Source organism: Lepeophtheirus salmonis, chromosome 1 (genome assembly GCF_016086655.4).
Source record: "Lepeophtheirus salmonis chromosome 1, UVic_Lsal_1.4, whole genome shotgun sequence".
In the NCBI taxonomy this organism is placed as follows: Eukaryota; Metazoa; Arthropoda; class Copepoda; order Siphonostomatoida; family Caligidae; genus Lepeophtheirus; species Lepeophtheirus salmonis.
In genome coordinates this window covers 13976729-14004567 of record NC_052131.2, presented here as the reverse complement: position 1 = coordinate 14004567, position 27839 = coordinate 13976729, and the positions used below count along the sequence as shown (strand labels likewise).

General features: G+C 29.4%; 1 protein-coding gene across 3 annotated transcripts in view; it reads right to left on the bottom strand.

Moving 5' to 3' along the window:
- Positions 1-26959, bottom strand: part of LOC121117372 (uncharacterized) — a 220788-nt gene extending 193829 nt beyond the window's left edge. For 2 of the 3 annotated variants that reach the window (XM_071888144.1, XM_040711785.2), the window contains exon 1: positions 26739-26958. The gene's annotated coding sequence lies outside the window, so the exon portion shown is untranslated. Of the gene's footprint in view, positions 1-26738 lie in introns of all 3 variants that reach the window. The other variant, XM_071888142.1, reaches the window with a different exon arrangement.
- Positions 26960-27839: the final 880 nt, after the last annotated feature.

Sequence of the window (27839 nt, the reverse complement as noted above, 5' to 3'; positions counted from 1 at the left end):
TTTCATCACTATAAATTGTGAATAAACGTATACTCTTACACGCATAAAAGTTGATGTAAGATTATTATGGTTTGCAATGTGGGAGGGGAATCATTCCTTTTCCAAATAGCTTTGTTCGGCAGGCAATTGTTTTTGCTACGGAAGAGGGTAAAAAAGGGTGTTACAAAATTTTAATCTCCGAAAATCTTCTAAATTCCATATTTAATTATAGTGGAAACTGACTAGCTGATAAGGAATCTGTTCATTCTTTTCTTTATCAAGCACTTTCAAGTTCTGTAAAAGGTATTTGACTTCTTTGTTGGTCACTTAAATATGAAAAAAGTTATGTTTCAATGCTCAATTTTTATTTAATTTTTTATGGTTTTGTCTATGTGGTTCTTTACTGTTTCTAATAAAAAAAATCTATTGCTGCAGTAAAGAAAAATTTATATAATCGAATGAATTCGGAAATATAAAACATCATTGTGCATGAAGCATTTATATTGATTACTTTTCAAAAAAAAATGTATACATTTGCAATAGTAATTTAACGTTAAAAAGTAATAATATATAATGTAGTTACCAAAGACTATTTAAATATATGCTTTTATTTATGTTCGTAAAAAAAGCAAGAATTTTAGAATTGTTATTTTTATTTAAAAACTTTTTCCCATTTTTCTTCAATGTATTTGAAAGGTCCAAAAAATATTTAAGTTGAAATAAAAGTTAATTCGATAGTCAAACGTTACAAGTATTTTTCTTTCTTTTTTTGGGAAAGAAAAGAGAAAACTTGAAGTTGATTTTTATTTATAGGAAGGTTAACAATACTATCCCAGTATATTTAAGTCACATACAAGGTGAGTAAACAAAAATGTCCTTTTTAATTTTATAATTTATTGGACTTTTAACAATTGGATTTGAAAGATAATCAAATGACTATTTTTTACATCTAATTTATTATTTATAAACTCCACTAATCCTGATCACAGCCTCAGCTCTGTGTCAAAACCTGACAAAACCCTCCATGTTAGAATGTACAACATACTTCTTTTTTTTTTACGATGTATTTTTGAGTTAAATGAAAGTGAAAAATGATCTTTGATTTTAGTTTTTTCCTTAATCAATTATTATGGATGATTTTTCAACTAGACTCAAATGGGGAGTCCATTTTCAAATTTCAAAAATACCCCAGTCAACTTTATATTTTATTGATTCGGTTTGATTTTTATCCCAAATGTTATGATTTGTGATGAAAATTGTGGGCATGATTAAAAAAATCCGAAAATCAAGATGGTAACCCTGACAGTTTGTAGAATGTATTGGAGGAGGGAAGTTTGCCTTCCATGACGTTTCATTAGATCAACTATAAGGAAATTAACAATGACCTAGGCTAGAATTACTCTCCTGTGGATTTTCAATTCTTCTCAGAGTCTAACAATGACCTACACCGCAACAAATATTGAAGGTTGCTCCCTGTCTGCTGTGAGCACGCACAAATACTAAATCAAGTTTTGAATATCAAATTGTGTAATAGACAAGGAAGTTAACTCCTCATGAATTAAATAATAATGACAACAACTCAAGATAAGAAAATTCACCCTTCAGTTTGCCAACTCCGGAAAAGCGGTCGTGCAAAACGAATACATCAGATTTTCATCACTAGTTCTGAGTTACGTGGCGCTACTCCTAAATGATTTTCGAGTCAATAACAAATTATTTTACAAGTTCTTCTTGTCTCTGAAGAGATAGAGTAGACATACGTATACCAAAGTTATGTAAAAAAAATTGGAGGATCTTAGAGATACATAAAAATATTATCTCATTAGTTTTCATACAACAAGTTTTAATATCACTGGAATAATAAATGGACTGCGTAGGTACGTAATTATATCTCTTTTTTTTTTTTTTTTTCTAATTTATCCTCAACTTTTCACTCATTTCTGCACTATTTCAATTTTTTAAACGAAGCTTTATAGTAAGTGATGCCCTTTGAAAGTGTTTTGGGCATTTTAAAAGCTGAAAATCAACAAGGTAAAAGAATTTGAAGAATGTTTTGGAACATAGAAACTTAACTGTCATGACGTTTCATCAGATCAGCTAAAAATAGATATGACGAGGAGGAAAGATTGGGGTGGAAATAAATAAGGACATCTGCAAAAATTCCTCAGAGGTCGATCCTTAATTCTACTCTGAGTCAACAAGAACTTACACCTATAACTCCACAACTAATCCTCAGGATTGCACTTCCCCTTTTACGAACACACTTTAATAAGTTCAATCAGATTTTGAATATATTTGACTGTATTAAGATATGAAGTTCACTACTAAGGAGTTAAATAATAAGCTTATATTTAAAACTCATGCCTCCAATTCCAAGAAAACGGTGGAGCTAAATTATACAAACAATTATCATCTCTGTTCATAGTTTTAAATATAGAATATACTACTATTTTTATTATCAAATACGACTCACTTTAACGGACATTCTCCCCTACGTACTCTGTACATATGTATATAAGAAAATAAGGGTATTATGTATATACTAAATATACTAGTAAGGTATATTTTAATGTAATGAATAAAGGGTCAGTAATTGCCATTAAAAATTTGCATGCACTTTGTTATATAACTTTTTCAAAGTTGTTATTTAAGTGCAATGTATAGGCCTTGTATATATATGTATATTTGTAATATTTGAAAAGGTTATTATTATTGTTATTGCTTCAAGTAAATATGCAGATATAAACAGACATTGCCTTTTAAAATTTAATACGTATTTCTTTAAAAACATGCTTAGGAACATCTAGTTAATTTATATATATTATACTAGGGTTTCTGATTTCCCGGAAAAGAAATTTTACATAATAGTATCCGGGATATAACAGAATTCCGTTATTAAGTAATAAATACTATGACATTTAAGTATTTCTTCCCATATTTTAAGAAGAAATAATAAATATTGATACATAAAGTGCTCGTATAATGTAACATACATATATTAATAGCTAGGGATGAAAATCAGGTGTATTTTGGGTATATTAAAAAAAAGAAACCCGAAATTAACATGGTAACCCTGACAATTTGAAGAATGTTTACGAGGATAGGAGCTTAGCTGTAAGGACTTTTTTTTGACAAGCATCATCTGTGACCAGAAGGGAGGAGGTGATAGAAATAAACAAACGAGTACATTGGCAAGAATTAATCCGATATCGATTCCTCGATTCCAACAAGGACTTACAATTATATCACCGCAAGAAAGTATAAGGGCTTCAGATTTGCCGGGGGGTTAGCAACGCCACTGATAATTACAACAGCACTAATGCCAAAAAATGTACCTACTAGTAACTACATAACAATTTACATCACTATTGATGTGTACCCCTATCAGGACCCGGGTAAAAAAAGAAAAGGAATGTATAAAATCGTTGTTGTAGTAAAGCATAAATATACATTCGGGTGCTTTGTTAAGCATCATTTACTATCAATGCATACCTATTTGCAAAACATAAATCGTAAAAGTATCGATATATTCTTCACTATTATATATTTATCGTTTGATTTAATGAATTATATATAATAAATAAAGTTTTACCTATATTATAAATGTAGGACTTTCCGGGATTTTTTTTCTAGGTGTAAAGCCCCGGGAAATAAACCATATGCCATACATATGTACGAATTGTAATTACACTTTATGTGTTATCATTGTTTATACCTTTACAAAACTTTTTTATTACACTTTCTTAAATAAAATAAAAACTTTCCTTAAGAAGCATAAAATTAAAGAAGAAAAACTTTTTGGCTTTTTCTTGGATGAAAGATTGGAAGGAAAAAGATCATTTTAAATGTGGGAAATAAGTTTTACTACATTTTTCAACTATGGATGTATATATTCTCTATTTTAATTATTCAGTCTTCACGGTATATTTCAAATGGTACATCTATGTTTAATACATGGGCCTGGCAACACAAAAATAAGTTAAAATTATTTTTCTTCAAATTGAGTTTTGTATGCAGTTATATTCTACAACGAATTATCGTCAACAAATTATTTTGATTTAACCCTTCCACAAATATGAATAAGAAAAGTATAATTTGTCAAAATATGTTTATGAAATGGGCTGTACGTAAATTTATATTATTGTCCATTCATTTGGGCTTTGTTTTGTATTTTTTATCAGCAGGATCCTTTTAGTGTGTTGATCATTTCAACTGGCTTATTTGGGTGCAGTATCCTTTCGGCTTCATGCAAATATATTTTCATCTTAAAGGCTGGTAATTCTGTTAAGATCTAAATATCATAAAAGAGCTACATTTTAGGCAAACACCCTCTCAGACTCCAACTTCGTTTGTTTGTTTTACTTTTGATGTTAGGAATACAATGGAATTTTGATAATTTCGAACGTATCATATTGGCATTAATCAATAATTGGATATTTTAAAAAGTATATATCGTGAAGTGGATAAACATTGACAGAAATAAAGGAAATTTTCACACCGTAGAAAATGACCTGTATTCAAAAGAGCCCAACTGAAAAGAATCACTCAGAAATTAATTATCCCCATATATATATATATCTATATAATGGGGATTTTAACTGTTTATATTTTTTTGCTTAAGATGGTTTGTGTTAACTCAACACATTATTATATATTTTAAAAGTCATTAGAAAGAAAAAAAGGAATGCATTTTGCATTGTTTATTTTTGAAAATATTAGGAAATTTTTATGAGAGTTTCGAAACATCTCAAAACATTTTTTAATGTTTCTTTAATTGGTTAGATGGAGTTGTACTGATAAAGGATAAGCAAACATTATTGTATTACATTTACTCCATCTAACCTAGGAATCTTGTTTAAAGTCCATTTACATTTCTTTCTCTATGAATGACTAGGGTGCACATTGAGTTCAATAGAGTAATTTCCCCCGAGCGTGTTATCCATGAGCTACGCCAATTCCACCATTTTTTACAGCTTACAATATTTTTCTTTATTCCTATTGTTCTTTCAATATTAATTTATCATTCTAATTTTTATGTAAATTGTTACAAACATAATATATACATACAAATATAACACACAAATTATAAATTTTCCTCGTCTCTTTTCATTTTCTATTTATCACAAGGCTGTATATTATTTGCAAATATTCTCATAATGATATAGGGATTTGCGCAGAGTTTTCATATAATTCCCAAAAAGAGAGAAAGGGAGAGAGAACCCAGCAAAAGAAAAACTAGTGCAAAGAGTCATAACTAAACAATTATGTAAATGTGTTCAGTTTATCCGAATATTGAGTCATTATGAACAACATCCTCAATGATAGAATTATATACATTTTAATTAACATTGTTGAGTACGGACATATATACTTAGAAACAAGGGAATCATTTTTTCTACAGCCCCAGCAGACTTGAGGAAATTCATTCCTGCGTTGAATGTCCAATGGTAGGCAATATATGCAAATTTTGTAGACTTCCTTTTTTTTTTTTCATGAACAGCGTGTTTCTAAGTCTCGTGGTAGGGATCAATAAATTTTTTCCCAGATTTTCTTACATTTTCTAGTTTTTTAATAACGTTCAAGACTTTATATTTGATACATACGCTCTTATTTTTGTGATTTATATAGAAAATATAGGAGGTCGAAAATTGATGCATTTGTTGCAGCCATAAAAGTTGCATGCAACAAACTTATATGATTATTCTGATATCATTTGTATCTATACAATGCTTGCAGGAGTACCTTGCATTTTTGGAGTTATTAGGCATCGAAAAAGAGAAGGCTAAACTTTGTTTTAATAATAAAGTCATTGATATACTTGTAATAATATATGGCCTGCCTGTATGTTAAAAAGGAAACTTTATTTCGTCGATTCTAAATTAGTTTTTTATTGACGATTTTCCGTCTAAACAACAAACTTAAATAATTCTTTGCATTGGAGTATTTGCCAAATATTGAAAATTGCGGAACATTTGTAAAAACAGAAATTGTTTTTGATATTGAATAAAAAAGAAAATATATCTTATTTTTTATTACGATGTAAAAAAAAGTTTGCTGTTATATGAGGTTATTGATTAAAAGTAAAAATAAATCATTACTTTTTGAGTCATTTTTAAAAATGCTTTAGTTTGACAAAATAATGTTTATTGATTAGTTACTATAAATATATGACTTTAAAACTTGGCACTCTACTTTTTTTCTATATTGTGATGGTCATTTTATGAAATATGTGTTTCAGAGGTGTATTATTATTACTAAGAAATGGTCGTGACAAGAACACAAAGAGAAGGGTATAGCTCCAGCTATAACCCATTTTTTGATAGAAAGAAGAGCTGTATAAGAAATTGAATAATTGTATATCCATAACTAATAGGTTTTCTCATTTCCTGGGAAATTGTCTTTGTGTGGGATCCCGGGAAAATATAAGGATCCAATTAGCAAATTAAAAAATACAATTAAATTGAAATATGTATCTCTATATATTTGAAGAAAGGATAAATGTTTGTCTAGTAAACTCTTATTTTATCATTGTCACTATTAGTTTTCAAGTTTTAGTTCTTATAGATCTCATGTCTAGGCATTTTTAAATTCAGTACCCTAATTTGATCCACAATAAAAAAATTAAATTGTACGAGTTAATTTTTGGTGAAACTGGGGGTTATATAGATCTAAAATACACAACCCTACCCGTGGACTAAATGTCAATTTGGTATGTATAAGGTGAGGATGCAAAAATGAGAAAAATTTAAATAGCCGCTTTGTTTTTATGTTTTTTTTTAAGCAAAAGTTGGTAATTTAAACATTTTATATACTTTTTGTACAATATGTCACCTCCATTCTGAATGATGGTTTCAATACTGGGACAAATAGAAGCGCAGCTGGCCTTGATGAAGTCCGAGGATAAATTGTTCCACTCCTCCGTGATCACAGCCTTCAGGGCATCGACATTCTGGTAAGAAGTATTGTTCTTCTTTTACTCCAAGATGCACCAAACAGCAAAGTCCAGGGAGTTCACGTCACGTGAGGACAAAGGACAGAATTCTACTGGCCAGAAGGCAGCCATGTTCTCCCTGTAGAAATGCAGCACTTTCTTGGACAGGTGTCCAAGTATTTGTCTAGTGTAAACATGCTCTTCAACCATGGCAAGATATAATACCTGAGGACATTGTAGTAGAGGTCTGTGTTGACTTTCTCGTTGGCCTTGAAGAAGTAGGGAGGTATCCTGCTGCCATCGGACGCCACGATGCCGAGGACCATGACCTGATCTGGAAGTTTGGTCCTGAAGGTTACATCGATCTGAGCTCTTCATTCAGCCAAGAAGCGATCATTTCTCCTGATCAGAACAGCGTCAAACAGGGAAGATCTTCTGGTCAGAGATCGACTTTTCCGCAGAGGAGATCACCCACCCACTGCCGTTTTGCTTGTTTCTCGGACATTTTTGATTACACAAAAACAAAACAAACATGAAATTGTAGCTTTTTGTCAGTTCTTTCGAATGACGCTAAGCACAAAATTGTCACACTTTTAAAAATGAGGCTAGAATCCTCGAAGAGGTTTTTAATTTTTGAGTCCTCACCTTGTATATATAATTAAATGAAGCTTATAGTATGAAATAATTAAATGTGGGTTTTTCAGGAATTTCCTGTAGGTGTAAAGCCCCTAGGAACATCGGGGAAACATGATTCCAGAATCCTGGGAGATAAACTATAATACTTACAATACGTAAACAACAAATTTATATACATATCAGTAATTAAAACAAGCCTTGCGATGTTTAAGGTATTTTGTTATCTTTATTCATTTTTAGATAAGCTAGACTACTTTTTGACAAACAAATTGTTTATTGCCTACATATGACTAAAAAGTTATTTGCCAAAGTTAGAAATAAACCATATATTACATATTGATGAAGGGTATCATTTTTGTGAGGGCCAAGAAAAGGATTTTTAAATGAACGATAAATCATATCATGATACCCTCAATTCCCTGATGGTTAATCAATAAAGATATAAGTAAGAACCATGAAGGAGTTTTTTTCTTAAATGAAAGCCCCAGGTGTAAAATGATGCACTAAGTAGGTAAAGTGTGGAATATAAATGTAACTTAAATCCTTTTATACTAAAATGTGTGTTTTTAATGTACTAATAGAAGGGTGAAACCATAGAACAAGGGAAAGGTAGAAAGTAATCAATTCAAATACAAAATAAAATAATAGACATTGGAATGTGGTTTGAAGATAAATAGATCCTAGTATGGTTGCACTACAAATGTTTCTGCTGTCAAAATTAGTATGCCTGTTGTGATACTTTATAGAATATTTTGTAAAACAAAAATGTAGTAAAGGGGAATTCACATACACACACAGTGGTTTCCACTAGATATTTATTTGGGCCGGCAGCAGAGGAATAGCTCAAAAATTTGACGACATTATAAAAGATATTTTTCATTCTTACTATTTTTAAAAAGAACGAATTCCAATAGTAATTAAGTAATCCACAGTTTCAAATGTGACTCTACCCCAATACCACTATTGCAATAGTATAACCAACTGCACTAACAGATACTAGTGTTGGCTTCGGCCTAAATCATAGACCAGTCTATAATTGACCGTTATAATTTTTATAAGGGCAAATAAATTCGGTCTACAAAAAAAAAACAGCCTTCTGCCCCACATATAAATTGACGGAGTAAATTTGTTACATATGACCTTTTTGAGAAAAAAAAACCATGTTTAATTAAATAAATATCGATCCAAGCTCTGAGATCAGGATCTTAACCGAAATGTCCTTGCAGATCGACCAAGTAAAAATGAGTTAAGAACGAATCAGGAAAAATATTTGGTTTTAGACGGTGTCTTAACTAAAATAGATACCTCAGCAGGGGTGTCCGCAGGAGGTGGGCTGAAAGGCATGTATACCCTCCCCACTCCACCACCATTTTAAGGAATTTTTGTTTTTTCCAAAAAAAAAAATTATATTTTCTGACGAACTGTCGAATTTTGAATTTTTTTATCATGGCTATGGATTTTTGGAAAAAAATTCTTGAAAGTTTATTTTTTGGGAAGATCTTTGGATTTTTGAAAAAAAATCAAAAAACCAAGCCCCCCCCCAAAAAAAAAAAAAAAAAAATGTATATATATATATAATAATCATGCAGAACGCTCCTTCTAAGATAGAACCAAGATTTGATTTTATACTTAATTCTGGTTCTATCTTGGCAAAGGTGTATATTAGATATGTATATTTGGATACTTTTTACAAAGTTAAAATTAAAACTTTTTTGAACTAGTAATTTGAAACAAAAAAAAGTTAACATCTTCTTTCCTTCAATTTTATCTCACTTATTATTTTTTTATATATATTTTTTTTTTTTTTTTTTTTTTGAATAATCGTGTTCAGAATGTAAAAATACATTTATGAAAAGAAACAAAAGTGTTAAATATAAAAAATATTTATTGAGGAAAAAATTTGAGGTAGGAATAAAAACCTCGAATTTTTAAACAATATGAAAGTTTCTAAAATTCAACAGTTATACATATGATTATAATCGTAACTACCTAAATAATGAAGAATGTCCATAAAATAGGTGGAGTAAAGAGAAATTCATTATTTTTAATGGATTTTTTCCACTTTTGATTATCCCCTCTACAATCACAACTGATTGTCATTACATGACGATCAGATTTGACAATTTCCATTATTTTATCCAAATTTTCGACAATTGTCCTCCCAGAGTTTGTTGAATCTTCTATATCAAAAAAACGGGAACGGAATCGATGAAACCAAAATTACACATAATTAGGGCTTATATTATCAGGGCCATAAATACTATTCACATTTTTAGCAGTCTGGCTTATATTGTCTTATATATCAAAGAAAAATTGTAAAATATGGCACTTTTTCTCTTGGTTGGTGTCCATCATAGACGCGTGCTCAACCAAACTGATTCAAACAACCACAAAACTGTCTAAAAGTTTTTTTAGTATGAAATCTTATCTTTCTAACACTATCTAGGGTAAACCAACCACTCTTCTACATTTCAAGCGATCTTATGGAAAAGTAATAGATTTCTTTACTACACCTATTCTTAAGTAGATAGAATTATAATGGCTTCATAATGTAGTAATTAAATATTTATATGTGTGAAGAGATTAAATTGCCATTAGACAAATCCTGGGATAGTTGTTCGACATTTTTTGCTTTTATACCATTACATATATCTATGAACAATGTACTTACATAAATGACTTTCTATACAACAATTGCATAAAAATGCTATTTACATACATAAATACATAGCCGCTTTAGTAAAATGTAATTACTTTTATTTAAGTCAAATGAGTGCATAATATTTTTTTTTATACTGCAATACCATCTGTTGCCAATATTTTTATGTATATTATGAAGAAAAATTTAATTTTTCTCTGTGTGGGATTTATTATTTATAAGAAATAAAATTTTTCTTTTTGGACAAATAATTCGATTCCCAAAATGTCAATTAACTTTGTGCTTAGTATTGCACAATATGATATCAATTAGTATGGGAAAAAATTATTTATTTTTGTTCACTTTTCTTCGAAATATTGGATATAAACTGATTTTGAAGGGTAAAAGTATTTTGGGAAGGAACATAATTTTTGTCAAAATGCAATTAATTTTTTGTTGTTTTATTTATGTATATTGCTGTACAAATTGGAATGATTAAATCTTTTGACATCAGTAGATAAAATTTCAGGGTATTCCGCTGGGAATGGGGTGGAGGGGCTGTAACCCCGCCTCCAAATTAAGGAATATTTGCTTTTTACTAAAGAATTGAATATCAGGTTTTTTTTTTAATTTAATATTTGAAATTTAATTTAATTTTTCAATTTTTTTTCTTTTCAAAAAGAAATTTTTTTTTTTGTGAACTGCTGTGGATTATTTAATTATTTCCAAATTAATATATTTGGAAATCAATTTTTTAAATGTTTTTGTGAACGGCTATAGATTTTTTAAATTTATTTCTAAAAAATTTAATACTTAAAATTTAATTTTTGAATTCCTACGGACGCCCCTGAATTTATAATCAAAATTCAGTGATTGGGGAGAAATTTGAGCAATTGTAACACTCTGTACAAAGAGAAGAGTTACCTACAAGTGTTTCAACTTCTCCTTATCATAATTATTCTATATATTTATCCATCAGTTCATGTAGAAAGACAAGGTATTTAAGAGGGCTGTGAGCGGGCGCTCGTACAATGAATTGAAGTGAATATTTTTGATCAAAATTTTTATAAATGATCCAAAATAACATGAAATATATCTTACTATTAATACTTCAAAAGTATAATTGTAAGGTCTAGATATTTATCCCTCAAAGAATAATATCTAGCAATATTTTCATCATTTCTCACTCAAACTCGATTTTATAAACTAGCTACGGTGGCTACGGTGACAGTTTTAACATTTGACTAGTCGTACTTATTTGCAATTTAGTGAGATAACTTCTTATTAGTATTATTTCTCTAAAGATTCAAAGAATTGCTAATATACCGGTAGTTCCATAAATACGCGGACTAATTTTTAAACGCTAATATCTCGAGGTTCCGTGACCGGAAATAAAAATTCCAGCACAAGTAACTCAGTAAATCTTTTGGCTTTGTTTTTGTTTTTCGTACTCGCATCAAACAAAGTCGTTTACGATGAATGGCGAGGCCAAACGTCGTATGGTTGCCACTCTCCTCCGCGCCGGTAGGTCTGTCAAGGAGATAATGAAGGACACTGGACTATCCAGGACTACTGTGTTCAAGGTCCAGAAGCTTGTCAAGGAGGGAAAAGATCTGAAAGACCTCCCCATACCTCTGGAATGGCTCAGGATTGGCTCGCTGCCAACATGCCATTTTGGAACAAAAACATTTGGCCACCTCAATAACCTGAATTGAATCCCCTTGACTACAGTGTGTGGTGGCAAATTGAGAAGAAGGCCTGTGCTACCCGCCACCCGAATTTGGACTCATTGAAGGCCAGCGTCAATGAGCAATGGGCAGCCATGGGAGACCATTATATCATCAATGTGGGCAAGGCCTTCCGCGGGCGCTTGGAGGGTGTCATAGCAGCTGATGGCTGTTATATTCAGTAATTATATTAAATTTTATACCAGAATAAATTATCTATTATATAATTCTCAAAACGTCATACGAATTTGATTACACATTTAATTATTTCCCACAAATAGTCCACGTATGTATGCAACTAACGGTATGTAGGTTAGAGTGATGCAGTTGCCCCCAAAATTAGAATCCTTGTCAGAATCAGCAGGGCCTAATATTGTTATTGCAGATAGGAAAGTAGAACACAAATACCAAATTTGATTTGGTTAGTGTTTTCCTCAAGCACAATTGCAATTTCTAAACAGGTATAAAGCAACAAAAAAAAATACATTATTATAAAAACATGTTTTATAATAAAATATTTCTATGAATCAAAAAGATTATGATGTTTTATCAATTTTTTTTGCGACTTTAATGTCCTTGATTGTAGAGAGAAATAAGTGATCGCCCCTAGACATTTTTAAAAATATGATAGACATGATTAAACTTTAGTACACAAAATAAAAAAAAGGAAACCCTTTCTTCCTTCGTTTCTTATTGATTATCCTTTTTTTATAGTATAAATATAAATTTAGAATGTAAATATTGTATTTATATTCTAACAAGAAAAATAACTACATTAAGAGTGTTGCATTCCTCCCCCCTCAAAAAAAAATATATACATATATATTTAAATCATTTTCAAAATCAGATGGCCCTTTCTACAGTACTGCAATAACATCACTTGTACACATAAACAGATACAACTATTAGTACATATGTCAAATTTTACTGCGCTGCCCATAATTTTCCATTTTTTTGTTTCACAAGCAAGTATTACTAATTGACGAATTTGCATTCCCAAAGTAAGCTTTGTTCATTAGTAGCATTGTTGAATATTTGAGTGTTGGATTAAACTATTCTGTAGTCTAAGTCATTATTTTGTTGTGATATCTAGGACCTTCATTATCAATCTCTGGACGATAGAAGAGAAGAAGAAAATATCCTTCACCTTTACAAAATGTTCTCGACTAAGACTTTTGTTGTAGGGGATTGTAAGGAATGCTAATTCTGGTAATTCTCGATACAAGTGAGGGAAAGCATAAAGGTTTCGACAGTTCTTCTGACCTGCTGCCTTACATAAAGTAAGGGTTAATTTCTAAGCTTTTTTATGTTGTAACGATCAATCTGTTCAGCAAAAAAATAGTTCAAAAATTCCCTAAGGAGACTGTATTTGTGACTGGAGAGCAGCAGAAACTAAATCGCTATGTACGCTTTTTTATTTTTGGTTACTTGTCTTTGTGGACTATAGCTCCACTTCCTTCAGGAGCCCTTTGAATGATCTCACACTAGTCCATAGCTTGATCAGTTATATGAAGATCAATGAAACTTGTGTACCTAGATGCAGCAATCAAGGCATTCTCGGCACATTTGTGGTACCTAACTAAAGAACTCGTACCATTAGCATTATTTTTTCATCAAGTTAGAAATTACATCAAAACATACCTACATGATATCGAAATTACTGACTTTAAGATAGGGACTCTGCAGGAAAGGCATAACTCAAGATATGCCCTTCCAAATCAAAGAAACGGAAAGCAAAAAAGTAGTTGGTATTTAAAAATTGAGGAATGCTCTATGTATTTATACGCATAAAGTAGTTACTAATTTAATTATAATCCTAAGTCTATATTACTATATAAAGATGATAATTAGTAAAAAGGAAAATAACAAAAATTATTATTATTTTTCTTCTTCTTTTCGGAACTGGAGATAATAATGTCTTCTTTATTTAATAAACGGTCTAAGCACAATCACTTATTGCTTGATACAATCAAGGAAAGGGGAGTGACAAAAAAAAAAACAAGATAATCTTTATTTGATTATAGAAATATGTTATTTTCCAACATGTTTTTTTTTTAAACTAATAATAAAAAAAGTTTTGACTCATACACTTTTAGAAAATTACAATTATATTTGAGGTAAAAATTACCCAAATTTGTTAAATTTTGGATTTATGTTCTACTTACCTTGCCGCAGAACCAAAATTAGAGTCTTGTGATTCTGATAATTCTGGGGCAACTGCCTTGCCCTAATATAAGTATGCTGTATTCCATTTTAATGTGTCAAAGTCAAATTAGTTCCGGATAATTGAACAAAATACAAAAAATGGTACAACTGTCTCTGGCCTCCTTTACATCAAATTGATTTTAAATATTTTTATTTTTTAACTGTCTCCACCGACAGCCGGAATTGTTTCTGGCTACAGAAAAAAAATAATGTTGTAAAAATGCTGATGGTATAATCTTCAAATATTTTCAAATGTAGAAGATAAACATATTTCCTGTTAAATGTATGTCTTATCTGAGGCAAAATTAACTCTGAGCCAAGCAAAAAGCGTAACAACTGTTGCCAGTTTCCCCTACATCCATACCTATAAGCATATACTTGGAAGACAAAACCTAGGATTATAAAAGAAAGATATTCTATACCGCCAATTGATTACCTCTTAAAAAATCAATCAAACATCATGGCAATTCTCAATCATCAAGGGTATTCTTCATCATCAAACTTCATTCATTTCTTCTATACAAATATATCATAGGAAAAAGAATCTAATGAACAAAGATCTCATCTCTGGTCCGAGTGACTGGAAAAGCGTGGATTGTATAAGTCAATTACTTGACAAATGAGAGTAAACAGTGGGGGTTGAAAGGAAAAAGCCCTATAATTTTTTTATCGAAAAGGGGAAGGGGGTGTTGAATATTGAGGTCAAGAAAGGGAAGTGGGAATTATCGTTCATGTACATAGAAGTGCATACTGGGTGGTCAATTGAAATCTGAACACTTACTAATTCAATAATTAATAAAGGCTGAGTCATTTAAATTCATTAATATTCCGATAAATAAAAGCATACACAATTAGTTACAAAAAAAAATCTGAGATATCTAGCTTACGCACAAGTCGAGAAAATGACACCGGAAAGTGATCAACGAATTTCCATTTACGCACTCCAAGGAGTTGGGCGTCTCCAAGACCACCGTCTACGCCATCAGCAAGTGCAAACCGTATAGAGGAAGAATGATTCAGTCAAAAAGGCCAAACTAGATCCGAAAGAGTTAAGGCATACAGCCTATGCCAATCTCCTCAAGTCCATGAAGGTTCATGAATCCGTTTCACACCAGACTGTCTAAAGAGCTATAACAATAGTGAGTGTTAATACCCTTGAGAGGGTAACGAGTTTTGAGTTTTTTAAACTCTTTTTTAACCCTTTTGGCTGTCTACAGCCCCGATACCAACTCCTTCGACTAAACCTTTTTAGTGTATATCGAAGGGGGTGAAGTGTTGGTCATCCAAACACCGAGGCCCTTATGGCCACTGTCAGGCAGTACTGGGCACCATGACAGAGGACTGCATTTGCAGCGTGTGACAGTCCTATGGCCCTCTCCCTTGAAGCTATCATTACCACTAAGGACGGTTATATTAATGATTAAGGGATCTCAGACACACATCTATTTATAGTATAAATTTTGTTGAAATTCTAGATATAATTACAAGATAAATTATATCTTTTTGAAGTTTTTTTTTTTTTCTTTTTCTTCTTTTTGATAATAATATCATTTATTTCAATACAATTACTCTCTACTACCTATCTTTAAATTATTATTCATATATTATTTACAATAACTACCATTACTCATCTACTCATCAAAGAATAAGATGATAAAAAAAAGAAGGGAATAGAAAAAAGAAGAACCTGTAGATCCAAAGAGGATAATTGAGCCATTTCTAAAAAAAAATGATAAACATTATTATTCCTTCACAATTCCAAACCCACCATTGCTCCTCTCTTGTTAAAAACACCAAAAATTTCTTTGTGCATATTCACTAGCTCTTCTAAACCTCTAGGCATAGCAAAACCGGAAGACGTTATAAAGAGTACCCTCGAGATGATTATTTCAATCATAAATCCATCCTTGGCCCTTGGATTGGTGGTCAATAACTAATCGGATTTTTAGGATCAATACCGTACGCATCCAAGAACAAGCCATTAATTACAGTCCTCACATGAGTAATGTATTTGCAATAATTGAATAGATGTCCTGAATTTTCTCTGGCTTTTTTTTTATTATTATTATTATTTATTCACAAAAAGGAACGACGTTACCATTTGGTTCTGAAACCACTTCTCCTTCCTATTCATGAAGGGATTTCCTGTAAAGACATTGGGACATTTTATCAAGTCTTCATATTTTAATGGACCACTTGGTAGTACATTTTATCATGAAAAATCAGAAATAAATCACTTTAAATACAATATAATCTCGTGAGACAATGAATCCTCCTATGACGTTTTTTCATCATATTATATATATATATATATATAGAATGAAAACTAAATTTTAGCTGAGGATTTTTTTGTACATGATATGACCTAAATATTTAGGTACAACCAAAGGACAGTGAATTATTCATACTTATATATACCTTTTATTCTTGTTTTCCCTCCCTGCATTCAAGGACTGATTGCCTATTTTTTTTTTTTTTTAAGATAGGTTATTTCTAGATAAAATGATGATCATAAAAATTGTTATATTTTGAATATTTCTCTTTTTAGAGAAAAAAAGTTATTGCTATATATATTATGAAAGCATAAAAATTCATTTATATTTGCTATATATGTATATATTTTTAAATTAACTTATTTTAACTTTGCATACTGCATCTTTTTTTATTTAGTTATTATTATTATTATTATTGTTGTAGTTAAATATGTACGTACGTGTCCCTTATGCAACTAAGTATAGCTGTACAAATAAATCATCAGTTCGTTTTTTTTATACTTTACATGTAAGTATATAGGTGCATACATCTCTCCCAAGATATCAGGATACTCAATTTCATTTAATTATATGTACAGAGTGCGCAAGTTATCTTTGCCACAAAAGGATCTTTTTAAACGCAATTTCCTCTACAGCCAAGTATCAAATTAAAATAAAAAATAAAACCAAATTATGAAAGTTTGAGGAATTCTGATTTATTTTATTCAATAAAATCACCTCCAGCCTCAATTGCAGTTTCTATAAAAAAAATTAAAAAAGTCCAAAATTACATCATTCAATTTGATATCATTTCTGTCAATTCAATATCCCATTGACTAGAACATTAAATACTTTTCTTTTTTGGCAGTAATCTGTACGATCTGTTATTACAAGTTACAGCATGTAAAAAGACGCAACTAATATATATATATATATGTGCAGACACTTTTCCGATAACCTTATTCAATTTTCTTATTATTGATTATTCAGGTTACTATGTAGTTATGATTCTCATTCATGTTACATAAATTTTAAAAGATAAAATATTTAACTATTTGCCACGAATTACAATGATTAAGAGTTGATTAGTTAATAGTTGATTAATTTCGTTTTAAAAATCAACAGTGAGCTCAACCCCTATAAGAACAAAAATCATGATAACCAATTAAGCAAATATATTAGAAAGATAAAATATTTTTAATGAAGAGAAGAATTCAATCAATAATTGAGATTCATTTCACAATGCACATGAAGCAATCGTTTACTTCAAATGTATAGAAGCTCTTAAGTATCTGTACCAGTCCTCTTATATCCTGAGGTTATCTATAACTTATAATTATCTCCACCACCGAATTTGAACCGTAGTAATGTTTTTAATCGTGTTTTTTTATTATTATTTTGTTAGTCACCAGGATTACGGCATAAGTTATGGTTCGATTTTGATCAAACTTAATAAGAAGATTATATATGTATAGTCACAGCATGAGTTCATTAAACTTTGAGTGGTCAAGGTAAGACAAAACGTAAAAAAAGCATGATTGAACATAACTTTGTTACAAATTGAGATAAATAACTTAGTTTTATTTCAGGTTGGAGGTCTAGTAGTCACAGGAGGGGCATTCCAGTTATCGAGATGTGTTTATCATTAGAATAGTCTAATAGATTATTAAATAGTATTGCAACATGAATCATCATCAAATATATTTACTTCTTTTTTTCAGCAAAGTGTTTATTCGCAAAGAGTTTGTTCAACAAAATGCATTATGCAAAGTGCATTTCAGCTAAGTGTCCTAGAACCATATCTACATGGTTGTTCCAATGTTTTAAACCTGTCATTTTAATTCTTAATTATTTTGTCGACAAATCAATCAATCGTGAATCTGATTTGCTAACATTCAAAAGAGATTCAAACCTCATCATAAGCTATAATACGGAATGAAGTCGAAGTATTTCTTCGCCATGGAAAACGTTTTCAGGAATGAAAAAAAGTGCGAAATGAACAACAAATTCAATAGAAAAAATGTTTTTTTGTACGAAGTTTCCGTTTGAGCCAGGATGATTACATATCATCCGTTTTAGAGCATGTGGTGCTTCCATGGTTTGAAAGTAACACCTTGTTCCGTTCCCAGTAAGATATGGCTCTCATACACACTAGACGCCAAACTCAGGAATGGTTGGAACAGCATATTCAATTTTGGAACAAATATATATGGTCACCTTCAAGATTATTTTGTATAGGGGTATCTAGAGTGGAAGGTGAAATTCTAATTCTATCAATGTTAAGATACTTTACAAAATGTCATCGAAGCTGCATGGGGCGAACTACCCGAAAAAATGATCCATGGGCATCATCTCATTTCAACTTCGATTATCATCAATAGTTTCGAATGATGGCGGATATTTAGAATAAGTTATCAATAAAAATTATCGCTAAAAATTTACTTATAGACTTTTATTAAAACTAAATTAAGATATTTTATTGAATAAAATGTGTAGAAAATTGTTGGATTAACTACTTTTGCTTCAATAGTTTTGCCATCTAAATTGTGTAAAATAAAAATATAATGAAGTGAAAACGGCTTTTTAAAATTTTCTAATTTTTGAGTCCTCGCCCTGTACATATTTATAAAGAGTGATTATTTTAATATCGACTGTTTTTTTTATCGATTTATTGAATACTTTAATTTATGGATACTTGTATTAAGTTTATTTATGTAACTACCCATAATGAAACACATTAAGCCTTCAAATCCCTAATTTAATGTAATACTATTATCATGGACTTTATGGCATTATTTTTATTGGTATGTACTTTTGCTGTGAGATAGAAGTATATCAATAAATCATTTACATTCGACATTTAGCGTAAAAGAATTAACTTTTCTTCTTGTATTGTAAAATTGTATCCTTGTAAGATTAAAAATACCCACATATTCATTTTTCTAATAATGAACAAATAAAGATCACATAACGTTACACATGAAAAAACAGAGAAATAGAATATATCAAAAACGACTCTACAGCATGCAAGTAAAAAAATCAATTTAAAAACCTATTTCAAAACAATTTTTTCATGTTTTTGTTGACTCGAAATAGTCGATAACAATTCAATATTTTAGAAAAAAATATTTATTCAACTTGTAAATGATGTACACATTTTTGAAATAAACTTTTTAAAAATATTCCTTTTTTAAGAGTATTTTGCGTCTCCTTTCTTGTTACAAATACTTTTGTTATCAGAAGTTTTAAAAAAAAAACAATCACAAGATTAACTGTTTTTGTTAATAACTATTTTATAATTACTAATTAGACGAGTCAACAACAATATACCTTTTGTTTAAAAAATTTGTAAAGTTCTATAATTAATTATACTAGTACTGATCACGAATCTATAATGAAATATAAGTGATATTTGAAATTAACATTTAATTTTGAAGAGAATGAATTTGTGTTCATATGTATTACTAATTGTTTAGTAAAAATATTTAAACAATTCGAATGGAAAATTCGTAAAAACCAAATTCAATAGCAAAAAAATAATTATATATTAATGATTAACGTGACAAATACTAGAAGAACTAGATTTGAAAATTAAAGTATATTTTTGACAAATATGAATGACCAACATACTGCAATAAATGAATTTCTTCCGATAAAAATAAGAATTTAAACTATATACTATAAAAAAAATTTAATGGAGTTATTCCAATAGACAGCATGTGATACTATTGTCCCTAATTTTAAAAAAAATCTTTATTTTCATTTATTTATATCACAATTAAAGGCCGTCACAAAGAACAGGTCATTTTTATTTTTGTTTATCAATGAATTATTGGAAAATAAAAGAAAATTTAATTTGATTTTTCATATAATTTTTTCTAATGAAAAAAAAAAAAAAAAAAAAACACGGGTTGGTTATACTAAATCCAAAATTTTATATTCCAATATATATATAGTAACACTTTTTGAGCTTAGCTGAGTTTGAGTATTTAGATTTTTTATACAAACGTAATAAAGTTTCGTTATTTTTTTATATTCAATTTTTTTGTAATTACTTAATTTTTAGATAAAATAGTATAAATATATTTCAACCAGGTAATAATGTTTATAAAACAATTTATACAATATTGTTATCATATTAAAAATATGAAATTTTTATTCTTGATATGTCCTTGCCTTTCAAATTAGGCTTTGATTTTTTAGGAAAAATACCAAAAATTGTTTATTATTTATACTTAATAATACTTTTACACTTTTATTTTCTTAGAAAATTTTAACAAAAGAAAGATTTTTTTAGCCAACTCAGAAATGTGGTAAATGTTGTTTTTCAACAACAGAAAAATGTTGTTTGATAGGGTATCATCGTTAAGTATTTATGATTTAATTACGTTACATGTACCAATAATAATATCCATTTAGTAAAGTAACTTTTCAAATGAGCCATTTCCCCGGTGCAATTATAGTATCGGTACACCGAACAAACATACTTTTAAACATACCTTTAAAAACTCTTCTCCATATATTTTTGTTTATTTGAGATAAGGTTAATATAATAACTAAAAACTAAATTTCCTTTGTATTGATGAAAAAAAGGTACAAATTTTGTACTGCTAAAGATAAAAATAAATTTTGTTTATGTCAATTGAACATGTCTTCTTTTGTACTATTCAGCTAATTATAACTTGATTTATATTTAATAAGTATGACTTCAATTTAAAATATATGTAAGTACAAAGATGTGTACGGACTTTGCCCCTCAGTATTTGCTTTCTTCTTTTCCTACTATTTTACAACATAAAAGCTAATACCATGATTTATTACAACGCTAACAAATGTATTTAATAGCAATTGTAGAATTGTTATAACCATTTCAACTCCTTCTAAATAAACAAAATATATATGTATTTATATAAACATATGTATGTATGTATTTGTGAAAAATAAGATGAAACAAAAGGAGGAGAGGAGCTGGATATTTCAAAAGCAAAGAAGCATTGATCAACTTTCTCTCTCTAGCTCTGTTTGCTTTTTCTCCCTCCCCCCCCCCTCACTCCCCCATACACTTGGATATGTGTGTATTAGTGACAAGAGTAAATGTCAAATTATGAAAACAAACGCATCCAAAAAAATTAATACAAATAAATATTGTAAAATTAAATTTATTAGCATTTGAAAATATATATGACAAAATATAGAAACTTGATGGATCCAGGCTTTTCCTTCAAAGAAAAAATAGAATATTTAAAGGCCTATTCAATTAATTATAGGCGGCAATTATAAGGCATGCAACAGTTTTTTTTAAAGTAAGTAAATACATTTATGTATTAATATTAAGGTGATAAATTATTATTGTAATTTCTGAAAAAAAACCTTTTTTTTTAAATGAGTAAATGTGGTACGTTTGGTTAAGAGAGAATTTTAAAAAAATAAAAATTTTGTAATGATAAAAATCATTTGTTGACTCTTATTTGTACGAATATTTCTTATATGTTGTGCATTCAATTGCTAGCATATATTTTTGCACACCGATTTAACACTTGCAAAATATCAATCAGATACCTTTCAAAAGTTTTCCATACTTTATCTAGCTATACATAATTACACTAGAGTTGAGCATGAAAATGTTAATAGGGATGATATTTAATTTTTATTGATTACCATTATTAAATTATCATTATTCTGGGCTCTAATCATAATTATTCATTATACAATATCTACGGATAGGACTAAATGAGACATGAGTGTTGTTTACCTCCCGATGAAAATCGCACCATCTTCCTTTATTCTGTATTAGTAGTTTGTTAACTTATTTGTTTATTAGGATAACTTTGAATACCTGCGACATCTTGTGGATATTGATTTTTTTTAAATAACCTAAGAGAATGTTATACAGAATATGTCAACCTTGAGATACGTTATATCTGCCTAACAATCCTTACTCGCTGATACGTTAGAATGCTCAAAACAAAGATGAACAATTAATATCTTACTTACTGCTATTTATTCTAATTCTATTGCTATTAATATTCCCATCCTAAGAAAAATAGATAAATATATACTTAATATTCACGTTAACATTGAAACTTTAAACTAGAAAGTTCATAAAATTGATAAATAATGGATTTAAAATACAGTATAGTCTCTTATTTATTATAACAAGACGGATAGGTGAGTTTGTATAGTGACACATTGATGGTGCGACTAGAATTTTAATCATATGATCATTATATGATAGTATTGTCTCTAAAAAGATAGTTGTACAAGTTTTTCAGCTGTTAGACAATTGATTCGTAGGATATAGCATTGTGAGTGAAGTAACTTTTCATATTGCTAGAAAAGTGTAAGAGAATTGAATTTCGTATGTTAATAGAGCATTGGTTTTTGGCAAACAAATAAATGCTGTTGAAGCCAAGTTTGGTTTGACAAACATTATTTATACTCTGCACCATCGTTAAAAAGTGTTTGCTTAATTTAAACGAGGTGAAATGAGCTTCGAGGACGATGTGTAACCAACGAAAATATACAAAAAGTCTGAAAAATAATTTTGAATGAACCTAAAATGAAGTTGATAGATACGGCTGAGACACTATAGATATCAAAGGAAAGTGTTGCGCTTATTGTGCAAAAATGTTTGGACATAAGAAAGCTGTGTGTAATGTAGGTGCTGTACGAGCTCACAATCGATCAAGTGTAACAACATGCAAGAACAGAAGGAGTGAGTTCCCTATTAATGCAAGGATAACTTTTACAGGTCTATAAATTTCAAAAGGGAGCCGTATTTTGAATAACTTATTTATATACCATAAAACACGGCAGATGTGCTCTGAACGAGATTTCAAAATTAATTATCTTGGTCCTCGGATCCCTTATTTAATTGCCTTAGAAGTCATTCCAGATAAAATAATTAAGCAAGCTTCGAGTGTAAGTATTGTTCGTAAAGAGAAAGGAATTTCATCTTTTGCAAAAAGAAAGTTCGAACAGCTTGTTAATAGATTACGTCTTTAAGGCAATTATAATCCTCAACTCCTTCTCTATCCATGGTAAATACTAATATGTAATTATGGAATGTTTACTAATAATTATTTTTCAGATCTAACTCAGGATCATCTCTTCATACTTATAAGACCTCTAGAATTGCCTGTTTTTGGTTTTTTTATCTTTGTGTCGTTGACATAACTTTAATTTAACATACGAATGTCGTTTCTTCTTTGTTTTTGTATGTTTTTTTAACCAGAACATGATAATAATGTTTCTGTTGTTTTAAAAATATATTGATTAGAATGAATAAATATGCTAAAAAGAAAATAATGTAACAGCGTGTTAGTGATTAGGAGCAATTTTTAGGGGAATTAATCCGTCATGAATAAGAATTTTATAGACGATATTTGACTATGGGTGAAACGGGGCTCCATCACAACTCTCCAAAGTGCAGTCGATAATCAGCCTAGCGGGCTGAACGCGATGAACCAAATGCAAACTGTAGAAAGGTGAAATAGTCGGCTGGCAAGTTTATGGCATCAGTATTTGAAGATGTGCAGGTTATAATATTCCAAAAGGGACAAACCATTAGCATCGACTAGTACATAGTACTGTTGGAGAGGTTGAAGGATGAAATCACAAAAAAAAAGCTGCATTAGAAAAAAAAATTGTTGTTTCATCAAGACAATACACCGTGTCACTGAAATTGATGTCAAAATTGCATGGGTTAGGCTATAAACTTTTTTCCCATCTATGAAAAGAGAAGTTTATTCTCAAAACCCTTTCCAAAAAATTTCACTGGCTCACAAACATGTTTGCTGTAAAGCGTAAATATATTAAATAATACAGAAGAATAAAAAACACAGCTTCATTTTTGTTCATGAATAAAGTCAATTGGACTTCCAACTGTGGAGACAAGAGACTAAATACTTATATATATTATAATATACACTGTTGAAAGCTATAAACAATTTATCAACTCAATATATATATATATGAGTATATACATACATATAGACAAAATTATTAATGGTATTGTATGGAGACTGTAGTATGTGGATGTAGAATAGGATGTCAATGAAGTATTTAATCATATCCACTCATTGCAAAAAGAGAATTGGAAAATAAGAGAGGGGAAATATTACACTAAAAAAATAGGGTATATTTTGTTATTAGGATTTCAAAGTTTAAAATCAAAGAACATCCAAAATATCATCATTCTATATTGAATCTCTTTCTATGTAAATTGGTTATTCCATTATAATGTGGGTTCAAATGTTATGAAACTATCCATATAGTATAAAAACATTGCTTTGCTTTTTATTTTAGAAACAAAACATATTATAATATAATTAGTTGCTGAAAGTGCTATGTACATAAGTAAGGAAAAGACTCATACATGGGCAATGGTATTTATATGAGTGTTAAATGTATTTAGAAGAATTACTTAGTAGTGTTTCTTTTGAAGACAAAATCAATAATATGTTAGACAAATAAAAAGATATACCGTGCATAGGGCGCATCACTTTAACTCTTTTCCTTCATAAAAAACATTTTAAGTTTTATATTTACGGAGTAAACACACTACAAAATAATAATATTCAAATACGTTTAAATTTCCAAATAAATAATTTTCACATCTAATATACAAGGCCAATGAGTCAGGGTTTCCAAAACTTAAAAACCCTCCAAAAAAAAATTATACTTTTGACACTTTAAATCAGGTTTCAAATGTATACAAATGTTTGTTTTTAACAAGCTAATATATGTAGTCTGCATATGAAGCACATTTATTATTTCTCCTTCAGATTTGGTAGTAGGATGCTAAAGCAGTAGTTATTTTTATTTTGATGGCCATTATGAGGGGGTGAGGAGGTAGGAAAAATAGCTTCATACAAGTATGTTTTTGTTAAATTAGTTACATTTATTTGTATTTTTACATAAATAACTGGGTTGTTGTCCTGCAAGTGAACATCTATATCGATTGATACTGTTTTTATAGTAGAAGGGATATTTTTATTGGCTTGAACTAAAAGAATTATTCCTTGTGGCCTCTTTGTGAAGTGATACGGAGATACTATTCATAGATACATATATATATTATATTTTCTCGCATATATGTGGTTAAGTTTTTTTACTTCACTATGGTCTTTCTGTTTGAGGTCATTGAAAAAAAAAATTCACACATTTCAAGTCTTTCGTGCGAGTTTTATTGATTTTAAAAATGAATAAATGTCTTATTTCCACCAAATTTTAAATACATGGCCAAATAATGTTTATATATGTATATATTTTCATTAAATTAGTGATTTTTTTTTCTTTTTCTAATCGAAGAGGGAAACACTAGTCAGACATCTTAACTTTTACAATGTATACAATAAATAAATATATATACATACAAAAATCATTTTACAAAATTTGCTTCTACATAGATTCAAAATTTGAAATGTAGAAAATGCCTAGAAAAAGTACATTTTGATAGAAAAAACCACTTTTTATTATCTTTAGAATACCAGCACTATGTTAAAAATGACATAAAGTATCTAAAATTTACCAAATATCTCTCCAAATCAGAAAAGACCCTAGTATAGGAAAACAAATTACTCCATAGACGAAATACTCAAATATACTAGTTATTCACCTTTTGAGGAGTTTACCCCTTTATTTAGGTACTTTCTTTTGCTATATATTGTATTTCTTGGAATTGATCAATATATATTATTGATATAATATTTTTACCAATATTTACCCATTAAAATAAGTAAATTTACCCAAGATTAAAAAACCCTTCTTTAGTATGTAGAATGTACATAAGTATTTCATCCAACTCCAATAACAGCATGAGCCTATTATGTTAAACCACCAAATTTAATTATGCACATACTTTATATATTTTGTACGCCTTACAACTCACCGATTTACATACTCTCAACATTCAAAATTGTTTTTTTTTTTCCTTAAAAGTAACAATTCTGCCTTTTTAATTCTATGTTTTAGCTATCAAATTGAATCAGACAAATTACTCTTCCATGTTTCAAGTATATGTGTACACAGGGACAAATATTAAATTGTAATTGTATCTAACATATGTAAATATTCCAATAAAGAAAATTATGCTATAATGTGAATTTAATATTTGAGCAATTTTAGATGCTAATTAAGAGGATTTTGCTTTCATTTTGTATTATTTTTAAAAAAAGTTGCATTTTGTCGATGTTTTTTATTTTGTATTCTCGCATTCTATTCAATATTTAGTAATTGCATACAAATATGTTATATATTAATGTATAATACAGCTAAACAAATTAAATTAGTGCGCCGAGTGGAATTTTTATATGTACATAGACGTACAAAATACTTAAAATATTGACTATTATTAATGTAAACCTTACCATGAATGTGTCTCTATGTACCTACATAAAAACTTTCTTCTGTTGACGAAACACTGCGCTACTTCCTAAACACTTTTATATGTTACTCTCATCACAAAACACAAATATATAATTATATCATCAACACCTTTTTTATATCTCTTATTGCACGAGTAACATAAACTTTGACGTTAAAATCTTTTTCCCCGTACCTTGTTTGCCTCAAGATAAGGATTCAACTAAGCGAAAAGAAGAGAGGCAACACTAAATGAAAAAGATGCTATAGTTTTTTTTGCGCTGAAGAGAAGGGAGAATCTTCTTCGTCTTCACTTCATTTTTGGTAAAGGGGAATGGATGAACATTTAAAAAAGAACTTCAAATAGTTGGGTAATACAGTTATTTGGTTAGACTAAGGATATTGTTTTAGAGTTTTAGTCCATATAAGATGTACATTTTAAATGTTTTAAGAGCATATCAATTTTTATTTGAATTCCCTACATATTTCTGTATCTTGTTACTTGTTATCTTTGAAACAAATAGCGACCATTAATGCTACTTTGATGAAGGAAACTTCCTCTTAATTAATGAATTGTTAAAGTCAATAAAATCTTATAAAAAACCAATAATAATGATGCAGCATGTAAAACAAATTTATTTGTTTGAAAATAGAGAACTGATAATGTTTTGTTCATGTTTGCTTTAGTCCACTTTTATATACATTAGATTCTACGAAAGTTGTAGTACAAGAGTCCATGTCCTTTTTTCATGAACTCGGTACCCTGAGGGGAACGTCTTTTAATATAGAATTGTAGTCATTTTACCTTTGGGCCTATTTTTAAATATGTACTTCTTATTTTAATATAGATATTTTGTGAGTAATTTATGCTTGACTGTATTTTTGTATTTTTACCATAACACATATGTACAACTTCCAACTAATAGTTATTCAAAGAAAATAATTATACATGTCAGTAGTTGCAGCTGCACCAATTAAGTATAATTAAACATTATAGAATTACTTCATCTGACCTAGGAATTCTCTTTAAAGTACATATACATTAAGTATATTTCCTGAGCTACGTCACTCCATAATATATATCTTTTTACTAATTAATTATTTAT